The sequence below is a fragment of the Saccopteryx bilineata genome, chromosome 7 (assembly GCF_036850765.1).
Source record: "Saccopteryx bilineata isolate mSacBil1 chromosome 7, mSacBil1_pri_phased_curated, whole genome shotgun sequence".
Taxonomy (NCBI): Eukaryota; Metazoa; Chordata; class Mammalia; order Chiroptera; family Emballonuridae; genus Saccopteryx; species Saccopteryx bilineata.
Genome location: NC_089496.1, coordinates 23,031,677 through 23,045,423, shown reverse-complemented (window position 1 = coordinate 23,045,423; position 13,747 = coordinate 23,031,677). Strand labels below are relative to the sequence as shown.

Sequence of the window (13,747 nt, the reverse complement as noted above, 5' to 3'; positions counted from 1 at the left end):
CCTGACCTGTGGTGGCGCAGTGGATAAAACGTCGACCTGGAAAGGCTGAGGTCGCTGGTTCAAAACCCTGGGCTTGCCTGGTCAGGGTACATATGGGAGTTGATGCTTCCAGCTCCTCCCCACCTTCTCTCTCTCTCTCTCTCTCTCTCTCTCTCTCTCTCTCTCCTCTCTCTCTGTAAAAAAAAAAAAAAAAATCAGTTACATCCTGACCAGGTGGTGGTGCAGTGGATTGAGCGTCGGCCTGGGATGCAGAGGACCCAGGTTCAAGCTCCGTGGTTGCCGGCTTGAGTGTGGGCTAATCCGGCTTGAGTGCAGGATCATAGACATGACCCCATTGTTGCTGGCTTGAAGGTCAAGGTCACTGGCTTGAAACCCAAGGTTGCTGGCTTGAGCCAAGGTAACTGGCTTGAGCAAGGGGACACTATCTCTGCTGGAGCCCCCAGATCAAGGCACATATGAAAAAGCAATCAATGAACAACTAAGATGCTGCAACCAAGAATTCATGCTTCTCATCTTTCTCCGTTCCTGCCTGTTTCTATCTGTCCCTCTCTCTGTTTCTCTCTCTCTCTCCCTATAAAAATTAAAAAAATAAAAACTAAAACAGAAAGCAACAAATTCAGGTATATCCATACAATGGAATTCTACTCAGCAACAAAAAAGAATAAACTGTTGATGAACAACATGACTAAATTTTTTTTTTGAGACAGAGACAGAGAAAGGGACAGAGACAGGAAGAGAGAGATGAGATGCACGAATTCTTCGTGCTCCCCACTCCTCTCTCTAAAATGAATAAAAATTTTTTTAAAGATTTAATAGAAATATAAATCAGTATACCTAAATTCCAATAAAGTGTGGTCAAAGAAGATGTTTGAAAATGCAAACCACTTTAAACATTGGGGAAGTATAAATCTTTGCTAACAATAATGCAAAAACAATCTTACTAAATTAAACTTATGTAATAATAAAATTCAACAAAGTACATTAATGAAAATTAATGATGGCACAATGCTGAGACAACATACGGGAATATATTTTGGGTGGCACTGAAAATTGGTTTAATCTGGTAATGCAGTCTGGAAAATGTTCATTCCCTTTGACCTGATGATCGCACAGTGAAGACAATCCAAGGATGAGCCCCTGTCCCCACTCACTCATTTGCAGGGCTTTACAAGTAAAATTTCTCTACTTGCACAGGAAGTAAATTGTATGTGCTACAATTCAACAGGAAAAAAAAATAGTTTTCTAGCATTACCACAAAAAAGGAACAAAATTGTACAGTTTAAAAATAATATATATATCCAGCCTGACCAGGCAGTGGTGCAGTGGATAGAGTGTCGGACTGGGATGCCGAGGACCCAGGTTTGAGACCCCGAGGTCACCAGCTTGAGCGTGGGCTCATCTGGTTTGAGCAAAGCTCACCAGCTTAGACCCAAGGTCGCTGGCTCGAGCAAGGGGTTACTCTGTCTGCTGTAGCCCCACAGTCAAATCACATAAGAGAAAGCAATCAATGAACAACTAAGGTGTCTCAACGAAAAACTGATTGGTGCTTCTCATCTCTCTTCGTTCCTGTTTGTCCCTGTCTATCCCTCTCTGACTCTCTCTCTGTCTCTGAAAAAAAAAAAAAAAAGATATATATATATATATATATATATATATATATATATATATATCTTCATATATATATATATCTTCAACTCAATTGTTTTCCCAAAGCAGGTCTCCTCCAGAGCATACCAAGTGCTTTGCTTGTTACAGAATCATGTAATTATGCCACTGGCTCAATTATATAAGCCAATAACAAGTATCCCAAACCAGTCATTAGCAAATCATTTGTTGACTTTGTAATATGCTATATGATGTTTTAAAAGCATGCCTTCTCAGTAATAGTTTACAGATGCTGATAATACTTTCTGTTTGTGTTTAGTGAATATATATATACCAGTAGGGCAGTGAAAGGGAATGAACCTAAAAGGGTAAGTCATCTGCAGATAGAAAAACAGATAAACAATTTTTACTAAAGTCAAACGTGTGCCATTTTTTCATCTAGATTGTTTGCTTTCAGTCAATAGTGAATTTAATTTTGTACACAGAACCATTCTGAAGAAGAAAAGCCAGTCTGGATATTTTATGTATTTCAGCCATTTCACTGACAATTAAATGGATATAGTTAAAAGTTAGATTTTAATTAATTTTATTTGAACTTTGGCTTACTTGTTATTTACTATTTTAAAATATAGGGCTCTTCACAGACCACATATTATTTTATGTTGTATAACAGTTTTAAAACAGGATTTTACTAAGTGCTACAAAGTTAATAATCATTTCCCTCTTTCTTAGTCATCATATCAGTCATGAAATGAATGGTAAAATATTTTATATTTACATTATTATATGCATGAGGAAAGATACAGGAACAGACATTTTTCCAAGATGGATCAGATAAACACTATTATAGGAGAAATGGGACTATTAATGTTTTTGGTATTCATTTTCAAATTAATAAAATTTGAGCCTGACCTGTGGTGGCGCAGTGGATAAAATATCGACCTGGAAATGCTGAGGTCGCCGGTTCGAAACCCTGGGCTTGCCTGGTCAAGGCACATATGGGAGTTGATGCTTCCTGCTCCTTCCCCCCTTCTCTCTCTCTGTCTCTCCCTCTCCTCTCTAAAATGAATAAAAAGAAAAGCACCTCTTACCTAAGAGTGTGCCTTATAAAATTAAAAAATAAAATAAATAAAACTTGAGACAATTCTCAGATAAGGATAATCCCAATCTGCTTAAATCTAATGTGAAGTTTAAATAAAAAAAAAACCTTCATATTTAAATTTTCTAAAAGAAGGAGGGTATACAAAAACTAAACTGTGAGAAAATAAATTTCTGTTATTTAAGCCAAAGAAAGAAAACTGACTATATTCCCAAGAGCAATGGTAATATAAATTGCCATGTTAAAATTAAGAGTTTTTTTCCTCCTCTACATTATGCTGAGTAAAGAAGGTAAATATACTAAACAGCAGCTTTTAATGAACCCACACACACACAAACACACAAACACAATAGACTTCTGGAACACCAGCAAATTATCTGTGTTTCCAACAGTATCTTATTGGCACAAAACTAGACACACAGATCAATGGAACAGAATAAACTTCCCAGAAGTGAACCCACACATATATGGTCACTTAATTCATGACAAAGGATCCAAGGATATATATGTACAACGGGGAAAGAATAGGATCTTCAATAAAATGTGTTGGGAATACTAGACAGCTACTGCAAAAGAATGAAACTGGACAACGAACTAACATCATACACAAAAACCAACTCAAATGGATTAAGACTTGAAGGTAGGACCTGATATCCTAAAAATCCTAAATGACAACATAGGGGGTAAGCTCCTTGACATCAATCTTGGTGATCTTTTGAATTTGACACCAAAAGCAAAAATAAGCAGGACTACATTAAACCAAAAAGCTTCCAGGAAATGAAACCATCGAGAAAATGAAAAGGCAACCTCAACAACTTACTAAATGGGAGAAAAGGATCTGATTTAAAAAGGGGCAGAGGGTCTGAATAGACATTTTTCCAAAGAAGACATACAGATGTCTAACAAGCACATAAAAAGGTACTCAACATCACTAATCAGGAAAATGGAAATCAAAACCACAATGATATATCACTTCACTCCTGTTAGAATGGCTGTTATCAAAGACAAGAAATAACTGATGAGAATGGTGAAAAGGGAACCTTTGTGCATTGTTGGTGGGAATGTAAATTGGTGCAGCCACATGGAAAACAGTATGGAAGCTCCTTAGAAAATTACAAATAGAACTACCATATAATACAGCTGTTCTACTTCTGGGTATTTATCAGAAGAAAATGAAAACATTAACTTAAAAAGTTAATGCACCTATATGTTTATTGCAGCATTTTTCACAATAGTTGAGACAGAAGAAACCTAAATATTCATCAATAGAGGAATAGTTTTAAAAATGTGATACATATTATTCAACCATAAAAAAGAAATCTTGGCATTTGTGACAACATGAAGGATCTCAGGGGCATTATGCTATGTGAAATAAGTCAACAAGAAAGACAAATAGTATATGATCTCACTTATATGTGGGATCTAAGAACAAAAACCCCCAAGCTCAAGGACAGGACAGATTAGTGGTTGCCAGAGGCAGGGGATATGGGGTGGGGAAAATGGATGAAGAGGGTCAAAAGGCACAAACTCGGTTACAACACATCCAGGGGATATAATGTACTGTGTGGTGACCATAGTAAACAATACTGTATTGTATATTTAAAAGTTGCTAAAAGAGATCTTAGAAGTTCTCATCACGAGAAAAGATTTTTGGAACTATGTATGATGACATGTTAACTATATTTTCTGATGATCATTTTGCAATATATATATATAATTATCAAATCATTATTTTGTACATCAAATGTACATCAAATGTTATACGTCAATTATATTTCAATTAAAAAAAAAAGACTTCTAGAACACTAGCAAATTTTGTATTGCCAGTTCTCAAAGTGTATGCCAGGGCACACTGGTGCGCTCTAGAAGATTTCCAGGTGTGCCCTATGGTATTCCAGAGAAATATGTGCCTGTTGGGGACCAAAAAACCAAGAGGGTTTTTGGAGTTTAGATTTTTGGGGGACAGAGGTGTGGGGAATTGGCTGTAAGCTGACAGTCTGCCCAACCCCCCACCTCACTTGCCTGATTAGGTGCTGGATTGTTTACACTACCCCCATGTTCCCCGGAAAGACTGGAGGCAAGTTTCTTCTATCCTTTGGTGTAAAGTTAAGATATGTATGGTGGGGTTTTCTGCACTCAACACAAGAGTAAAAAGAAAGGAATTCTTCAGTGTATTGACAAGGAAATGGGAGTTTGCCTTTCAAATATATGCCCAGACATTGAAGAAATCACTAGGACACATCAGGCTCATGTTTCTCATAAACATAAGAATGAAAAAACTTAACACATTTGTTCCGGGACCTGCCCAATTTACTAATTTTTTTTTGTGTGTGTGTATTTTTCTGAAGTTGGAAACAGGGAGGCAGTCAGACAGACTCCCGCATGCGCCCAACCGGGATCCACCTAGCACGCCCACCAGGGGGCGATTCTCTGCCCATCTGGGGCATCGCTGTGTTGCAACCAGAGCCATTCTAGCACCTGAGGCAAAGGCCCTAGAGCCATCCCCAGTGCCCGGGCCAACTTTGCTCCAATGGAGCCTTGGCTGTGGGAGAGGAAGAGAGAAAACAGAGAGGAAGGAGAGGGGGAGGGGTAGAGAAGCAGATGGGCGCTTCTCCTGTGTGCCCTGGCCGGGAATCGAACCCGGGACTCCTGCATGCCAGGCCGACGCTCTACCACTGAGCCAACCGGCCAGGGCCACAATTTACTAAATCTTACTAAGAATGTATCTATATATATAAAAAGATAACTTTTTTGTCTTTTTTAATTTTTTAACCCCTTTTTTACAAATTCTAAAAAGCATAAATGAAAATATGTAACATTGAAATGTTTTTTAATATCAGAATAAATTTAATTTTGTCATATTTATTTCATTTAATTACCATAAAAACACACTTGGACTTTATATTTTTTTTTTTAATATCTGACTTAATTATTATATTTCTCAGAAATTTGTATATAATGCACCTACAATTATTTGTAGGATTTTAAATGCGCCCCGACTTCTAAAAGTTTGAGAACCACTGCATTAAGCAGATGACACCTGTAAATTCAATCCCCAAAATAGCATACTAAGGCTACACATGTAGAATATATAAAAGGGAGCCTCACTGCTTTTCATAAATTCTAGAAAGTTAATCACATTCATTAGTCAACTTTAAATTCCAAATTGGAATTTGGTGGTGATGGAAGAGATTGGAAGACCTAAAACTGATTAATAATTGCAAGGCTATGGAAAGTAATTACACATTGGCAATTAAGCTAGCACCCTAAGAACATTTTGTGTGAAATACAGATGTAATAGTGTTTGTCAAAAGATATATATGAATTCAAGTGTCAGTTTCAGAATATTTCACTCATGGTAAAACTTATTGGTTTATTAAATCGTTTTATTTTAGATATAGATAAACCAAGCAAGATTCTGTTTAAGTTTTCTATTTCCCTTTTCTAAAAGCTCTTTATATCCAGTTCTTCAATTACATCCTCAAATTCTACAAATACATCCTGTTTTTCTCCCTGGGTGTTTTGATTATATTAGGAGTACATTAGTCTTGTAACTTGCTTGACTTGTCCTCCTGTTGGGAGAAGGTATGGAAAAAAGCTCAGCCACCTCTCCTGCCCACACTCACTCCCCAGTTTTCTTCTTGATAATCGCAAAGGCAGACCCGCCTCCAAATTTCCACATCAGTGAGGTCTCGAGGATACCTTTAATCAGTGGCTCAGTCACCGCCTCTCCCAGATGAAGGTGCTCGGTTATCCTTGGGCTCCGGTCACTCACCTTCACTGTGGCGGTTGGGGAGCCCGACAGGTCTGACCAGCGTGGGGTAACCGAGACAAAGAGGTCGGACTCCCTGGTGCAGTTTGGTGGACCTGTGACAGCTGCTCCCTCGCGTTACTAAGCGGCATTTTCACCAGGCCTATATCGCCGGCTGTTCACCTCGCAATCAGATGTACAAAGCTCGGGTGAAGCTCCTCTCGGCGTGGCTACCCACGAAGTCGGACTCAGGTTGATCGGCGTGGTGAGAACCTCCGAGCACCAGGGCCCAGGCCAGTGGCTCTCTATCCTGGCTGCTCTTTAGAATCAGATGCCCGGGGCCATCTCCAGATAATTAAATCAGAACCTCAGTCTCAGGGACTTTCCAATGCACAAGCCAAAGACCCAGACGCGCGCTCTCCCCGTGCACACGGCGGCTGGCTCGCGACCCTGCTGGGGAATTGAACGGAAGCGCTGGCCTGCCCCCCTCCTCCCGTGTTCCAGTGTGACCCGGGCCAGCTCACAAGCGCGCCAGGGAGCTGCCGGCCGAGACGCCTGACATTCGCCGCGGGCACCGGACCGCCGTTACCGGATGCTCCGCTGCGCGACGCGGCAAACTCCAGGTGATACTTACTGAAGGGCTGACTTACTAAGCGATATTCTAAACCAAACTCCGGTTTTCTCCTCCCATTTCCCCGCATCACCTGCAGCTCTGCACATCTCCCTCTTCTGCGTTGGCCCAAGGATGCCCGCCCCTCATGTGCGTGCATCCTGACCCACGTTGCTTTAGCCTCTGTGGCCTTTTCCCGGCACTCTAGGAAACAACTTGTTGCTACTGTTCATGGTATAAAATCGTCCTGTGGCTCCCTGAATGTCCATGTTTTTCATATATGTAACAAATTCCACTGGATCATTGTTCAACTTTATTAATATTTACAGAACAGAGTTGGGATCTATTTTTGCCTGTTAAATTGGCAATGAGACTTTACTGCTTGTGAGGCTGAGAGAACCATTTTCTCACATACATTGTTAGAATGTTATTTAGCTGTGTGTCAGCCTTGAAAATGTTCACATGGGAATGGTTAAGTAAGTGTTGGCAACCTTTCAAAAGAATACATTCCAGGCATAAAAGGTACTCTTTTCAAATATTTTATTTCAAATCATGTTAACTCTGATGTACATTCTGTTAAGATGGAAATGTTCAATATCTACACTGTTCAATGAGGCAGTTACCAGTCATTTGTTGCTACTGAGCCCTTGAAATATGGCCACTGTGATTGAGCTAAATTGTAATTTAATTTAATTTAAATTGAAACAGTCACTTATAACTAGTTGCTACTGTATTGGACAATGATGCTACATAGTAAGGCCTCAATTTTGGGGGAAAAATATCTGTATGATATTCACCACTGGTTATCTCTAAGAAGTGGCTACAGGAGACATGGTAGTTGCTTCTCCCGCATCTGTTCTAGATTTAGGTTGCTTTATCTCTCTTGATACCTATGATCTGTCTATGTATAATTGTATGTATGTGTGTATGTATGTACATATATATCTATCTATCTAGATTTGGAAAAGGCATATGCTACCACTGACCCTGGGAGTGAACCATGTGGCAGTATCTAAAATAACAGTATTACTCTGGTTCCTCAGTCGTTGATTCAGGGTTGGACACAGGTCAGTGGAAGAAAAGACTTCATCTCTGGCTTGGTCTCCCAGTACAAGTTGGGTGTTGCATTCATGGTCAACATGTAGGCATCCACACATGGAAACCAGAGCAGCCCTTGTTTAATAAGTTTGCCAATAAAAAAAAAAAGAAAAGAAAAGAAAGAGCCCTGGCTGGTTGGCTCAGTGGTAGAGTGTTGTCCGGCATGTGGAAGTCCCAGGTTCACTTCCCCGTCAGGGCACACAGCAGAAGCGTCCATCTGCTTCTCCACCCTTCCCCTTCTCCTTTGTCTCTCTCTTCCCCTCTTGCAGCCGAGGCTCCATTGGAGCAAAGTTGGCCCAGGGGCTGAGGATGGCTCCATGGCCTCTGCCTCAGGCGCTAGAATGGCTCTGGTTGCAACAGAGCAACGCCCCAGATGGGTGCAGCATTGCCCCCTAGTGGGCATGCCGGGTGGATCCTGGTCAGGTGCATGCGGGAGTCTGTCTCTCTGCCTCCCTGCTTCTCACTTCAGAAATATACAAACAAACAAAAAAAAGATAAAACCACCTTTTGTTAAACAATGTGAATGTATCTAATGTTACTACCTTTACACTTAAAATAGTGAAAGTAATAAATTTTATGTCTATTTTACCACTATAAAAATAAAACAAAAATATTCCTTTTGCAGAAAAACAATAAAACACCTGGGGATAACACTCCTGTAAATCAAGATCACAATTCCATATGTGTCATGTTTACTAAAGCCACCTGAAGATGCCATCCCCACAAAAGCCAACTGCACAATCTGGTCTGCTACAAAAATGCCAAGGTCAAATCTCTAAAGCCATAAACTATGAATACTTGCCACCACAGAGCTGGTTTTTGTTTTTAGTGGAAAGATAGAGACAGAGAGATGGTCAGACAGGGACAGACAGGCAGGAAGGGAGAGAGATGAGAAGCATCAATTCTTCATTGCGGCACCTTAGTTGTTCATTGCTTGCTTTCTCATATGTGCCTTGATGGAGGTGGAGGGGCTCCAGCAGAGCCAGTGACCCCTTGCTCAAGCCAGCGACCTTGGGCTTCAAACAAGCAACCTTTGGGCTCAAAGCAAATGACCATGGGGTCATGTCTAGGATCCCCCGCTCAAGTCGATGAGCCTGTGCTCAAGCCAGCGACCTCGAGGCTCAAACCTGGGTCCTCTGCATCCCCACCCTACCTTCTATCCACTACACCACTGCCTGGTCAGGCACCACTCCAGAGCCTTAATTTCTCCAACTGTATTTATTTTTTAAGGTATTCAGCCAATGCACCAGATGTTGTAATTTGAGAAGTGGTCAAAGAATGACACACTGTAATCCTCCCCCAAATTCTTTGTCATTAAATATAATCAGGCAGCCTAGCCTGTGGTGGTACAGTGGATAGAGCACCGACCTGGAACACTGAGGTCACTGGTCCGAGACTCTGGGCTTGCCTGATTAAGGCACATACAACAAGCAACCAATGAATAGCTAGAGTGAAGCACCTATTACTTGTTCTCCCCTCCCTCCTCTCCCGTAAAATCAATATTAAAATCTTTACATAATAAATATTTATGTAATAAAATCTTTATATAATTAGGTAGAAGGGGCATCAGCATATTACATTTATTACTGATAAAAAGTTTAGAGAAAGTGGCTTTGGTATGCAGCTAAGTGGACTTGTAATATTTGTACCTGAATTCAACATACTGTATTTTCCCATGTATAAGACACACTTTCCCCCTCAAACTTTGGGGTCTTAAAACTGGATGTGTCTTATACAGTGGTTGTAGATTTTTTACTTGCATTTCCTGCTTTTTCATGCTCGTTTTTGCGATTGTTGTTGAAGATTGTGATTTGTCATCAGACAGAGAAGAGGACAAGCTAATGGATGGGAGTTTTGACAGTAATGAGGAGTTGTATGAATTTTATGATGAATATAAAACTTGAGTTCAATAACTATGTAATACATTTTTTTCTCAAAATTTGCACTCCAAAATTAAAGTGCATCTTATACATGGGATCATCTTATACATGGAGAAATATGGTAAACACTTTGTCATCACACAGGTGAACAACCTTGGTTCCGCCAACAGGTATGCAAACCTCTGTGGAAGATAGCTGACTTAGAATACAAATCTTACAGTCAGAAAGACACTAAGGAAACAGCCCAGAAGGAGCTGAGATCATTAGTCATCTAAGTCTCTGTAGGGGAAATACTGTGGAGATGAGGCTCAAGGCCAAGGGCATTACACAAATAGTGTCTCCTCCAAATGGAAACATGGAGCCAGGAGAAAACAGTTACTTCTCTGCATGTCTCAAGAATTAAAAGAGCCTGACTAGATGGTGGCACAGTGGATAGAGCATCGGACTGGGACCCAGGTTTGAAACCCCAAGGTCACCGGCTTGTGCACGGGCTCTCTGGTTTGAACAAGCTTGAGCCCAAGGTCGCTATCTTGAGCAAAGGGTCACAAGGTCTGCTGTAGCCCCCGGGTCAACGCACATGTGAGAAAGTAATCAATGAATGACTAAAGTGCCACAACAAAAATTGATGCTTCGCATCTTTCCAATGACTTTTGTGCTCAAGCCAGTGACCATGGGGTCATGTCTATAATCTCATGCTCAAGCAAGTGACCCTGCATTCAAGTTGGTGAGCCTGCGCTCAAGCCTGCAACCTCGGGGTTTTGAACCTGCAGCCGAGTCCGACGCTCTTTCTTCTGCGCCACCGCCTGGTCAGGCTTTTATAGATATTTTTATGAATGCCCTTTAACAGATTAAAAAATTAACATCTATTCCTGGTTTGTTAAAAGTTTTCTGTGAAATCATAAATGTTACAATTTATCAAGTGCTTCTGCATCTAGTGAAATGATCATGTTTTTTCTCTTATAACCTCCTTTTTAAAATATTTATTTATTTACTTATTTATTTTATTCAGTGAGAGGAGGGGAGGCAGAGAGACAGACTCTCGCATGCGCCCCAACCGAGATCCACCTGGCAAGCCTACTAGGGGTCAATGCTCTGCCCTTCTGGGGCACTGCTGCATTACTCCGCAACTGAGCTCTTCTTGGAGGCCATGGAACCATCTTCTGTGCCCGGGGCCAACTCACTCCAATGGAGCCATGGCTGCAAGAGGGAAAGAGAGAGATAGAGAGAGAGTATGTGTGTGCGTGAAGCAAGAGGGGGAGGGGTAGAGAGGCTGATGGGTGCTTCTCCTGTGTGCCCTGATTGGAAACTGAACCCAGGACATCCACACACTGGGCTGAAGCTCTACTGCTGAGCCAACTGCCTAACCTTTTTTTAAAAAAGATTTTATTTATTGATTTTACATAGGGAGGAGGTTGGAGGGGGGTGATGAGAAGTATTGACTCATAGTTGCTTCACTTTAGTTGTTCACTGCTTGCTTGTCATATGTGCCTTGACCCGGCAAGTCCAGGGTTTCAAACCAGCAACCTCAGCATTCCAGGCTGGTGCTCTGTCTGCTATGCCACCATAGGCCAGGCTTCTTTAACCTCTTAATGTGGCAAATTATGTTAATTTTCTAATGTTAAAATCCAAACTTGCGGCCCTGGCCGGTTGGCTCAGTGGTAGAGCGTCGGCCTGGCATGCGGGGGACCCGGGTTCGATTCCCGGCCAGGGCACATAGGAGAAGTGCCCATTTGCTTCTCCACCCCTCCTCCTCTCCTTCCTCTGTCTCTCTCTTCCCCTCCCGCAGCCAAGGCTCCATTGGAGCAAAGATGGCCCGGGCGCTGGGGATGGCTCCTTGGCCTCTGCCCCAGGCGCTAGAGTGGCTCTGGTCGCGGCAGAGCGATGCCCCGGAGGGGCAGAGCATCACCCCCTGGTGGGCAGAGCATCGCCCCTGGTGGGCAGAGCATCGCCCCTGGTGGGCGTGCCGGGTGTATCCCGGTCGGGCACATGCAGGAGTCTGACTGTCTCTCCCCATTTCCAGCTTCAGAAAAATGCAAAAAAAAAAAAATAATAATCCAAACTTGCATTTCTCAGACAAATGCAAGTCATAAAACATTTTCCTTTTTATATATTGCTGGTTTTTATAATATTTAGAACAATTTTTTAATGTTTAGAATTTTTACATTTTTGTTTCCTTACAGAGACAGAGAGAGAGTGAGAGAGAGGGATAGATAGGGACAGACAAGAACGGAGAGAGATGAGAAGAATCAATCATTAGTTTTCCATTGTGACATCTTAGTTGTTCATTGATTGCTTTCTCATATGTGCCTTGACCGCGGGCCTTCAGCACACCGAGTAACCCCTTGCTCAAGCTAGCGACCTTGGGTCCAAGCTGGTGAGCTTTGCTCAAACCAGATGAGCCCGCGCTCAAGCTGGCGACCTCGGGGTCTCGAACCTGGGTCCTCTATATCCCAGTCTGACGCTCTATCCACTGCGCCACCAACTAGTCAGGCAGAATTTTTATTTTTATTTTTTATTTTTTTATTTTTTTCTGAAGCTGGAAACGGGGAGAAACAGTCAGACAGACTCCCGCATGCGCCCGACCGGGATCCACCCGGCACGCCCACCAGGGGCGACGATCTGCCCACCAGGGGGCGATGCTCTGCCCCTCCGGGGCGTTGCTCTACTGCGACCAGAGCCACTCTAGCACCTGGGGCAGAGGCCAAGGAGCCATCCCCAGCGCCCGGGCCATCTTTGCTCCAATGGAGCCTTGGCTGCAGGAGGGGAAGAGAGAGATAGAGAGGAAGGAGAGGAGGAGGGGTGGAGAAGCAAATGGGCGCTTCTCCTATGTGCCCTGGCCGGGAATCGAACCCGGGTCACCCACACACCAGGCCGACGCCCTACCACTGAGCCAACCGGCCAGGGCCAAATTTTTACATTTTTGCCTTGAGTGAAATTGGCCTGTAATTTTCTTTTTCATATTGTCCTTGTTTGGTGTTGATGTACAGTTTAGCGTTAGTCTCATAAAAGAAGCTGGAAAATGTTACCTCTTTATCTGTTTTCTTGGAGAGTTTGTGAAATATTGAAATCATCTTAGTTTAACAGAAAAGATTTAATCTCGGGAGTAGCTGCCATCCTGGGGATAAAGGTACAAAATAAAGAGGTTGAGTTATTAAAAACTACAGGCTCGCCTGACCTGTGGTGGTGCAGTGGATAAAGCGTCAACCTGGAAATACTGAGGTCGCCGGTTTGAAACCCTGGGCTTGCCTGGTCAAGGCACATATGGGAGTTGATGCTTCCTGCTCCTCCCCCCTTCTCTCTCTCTGTCTCTCTCTTCTCTCTCTCTCTCTCCTCTCTAAAAAAAAAAAAAAAATGAATAAAAATTAAAAAAAAATTAAAAAAAAATCCCAGTTTAAAAAAAAACAAAAACAAAAAAACAAAAAAAACCCTACAGACTCAGAGAGGGGACCTGCGTATGCAAGCTGAGACCCAGACATCTGAGGAGAGGAGCTGCCCTGCTGTGCACGCACCTCAGGAGTCACCTAAAGGACTTAGAGTCAGTCTTTAGTCCTTGAAAAGATTGTTTTACTTCTAGTTACTCTTATAGAAAGCAACCCCTCTTTCCTTTTGCCTATTGGGAAGTTGTCATAGTGTACTGAACTTGTGGGACAAGACACATCAGTATCATCTATAGATCTGTACAGTGTCGGTAATGTGTATGGCAC

General features: G+C 42.2%; 1 long non-coding RNA gene across 1 annotated transcript in view; it reads right to left on the bottom strand.

The window, feature by feature from the left end:
* Window positions 1-13,747, bottom strand: part of LOC136310828 (uncharacterized) — a 65,842-nt gene that overhangs the window by 20,838 nt on the left and 31,257 nt on the right. Inside the window, exon 2 of the long non-coding RNA XR_010726620.1 lies at window positions 7-140. This is a non-coding gene — a long non-coding RNA (uncharacterized lncRNA). The remainder of the gene's footprint in view (window positions 1-6; window positions 141-13,747) is intronic.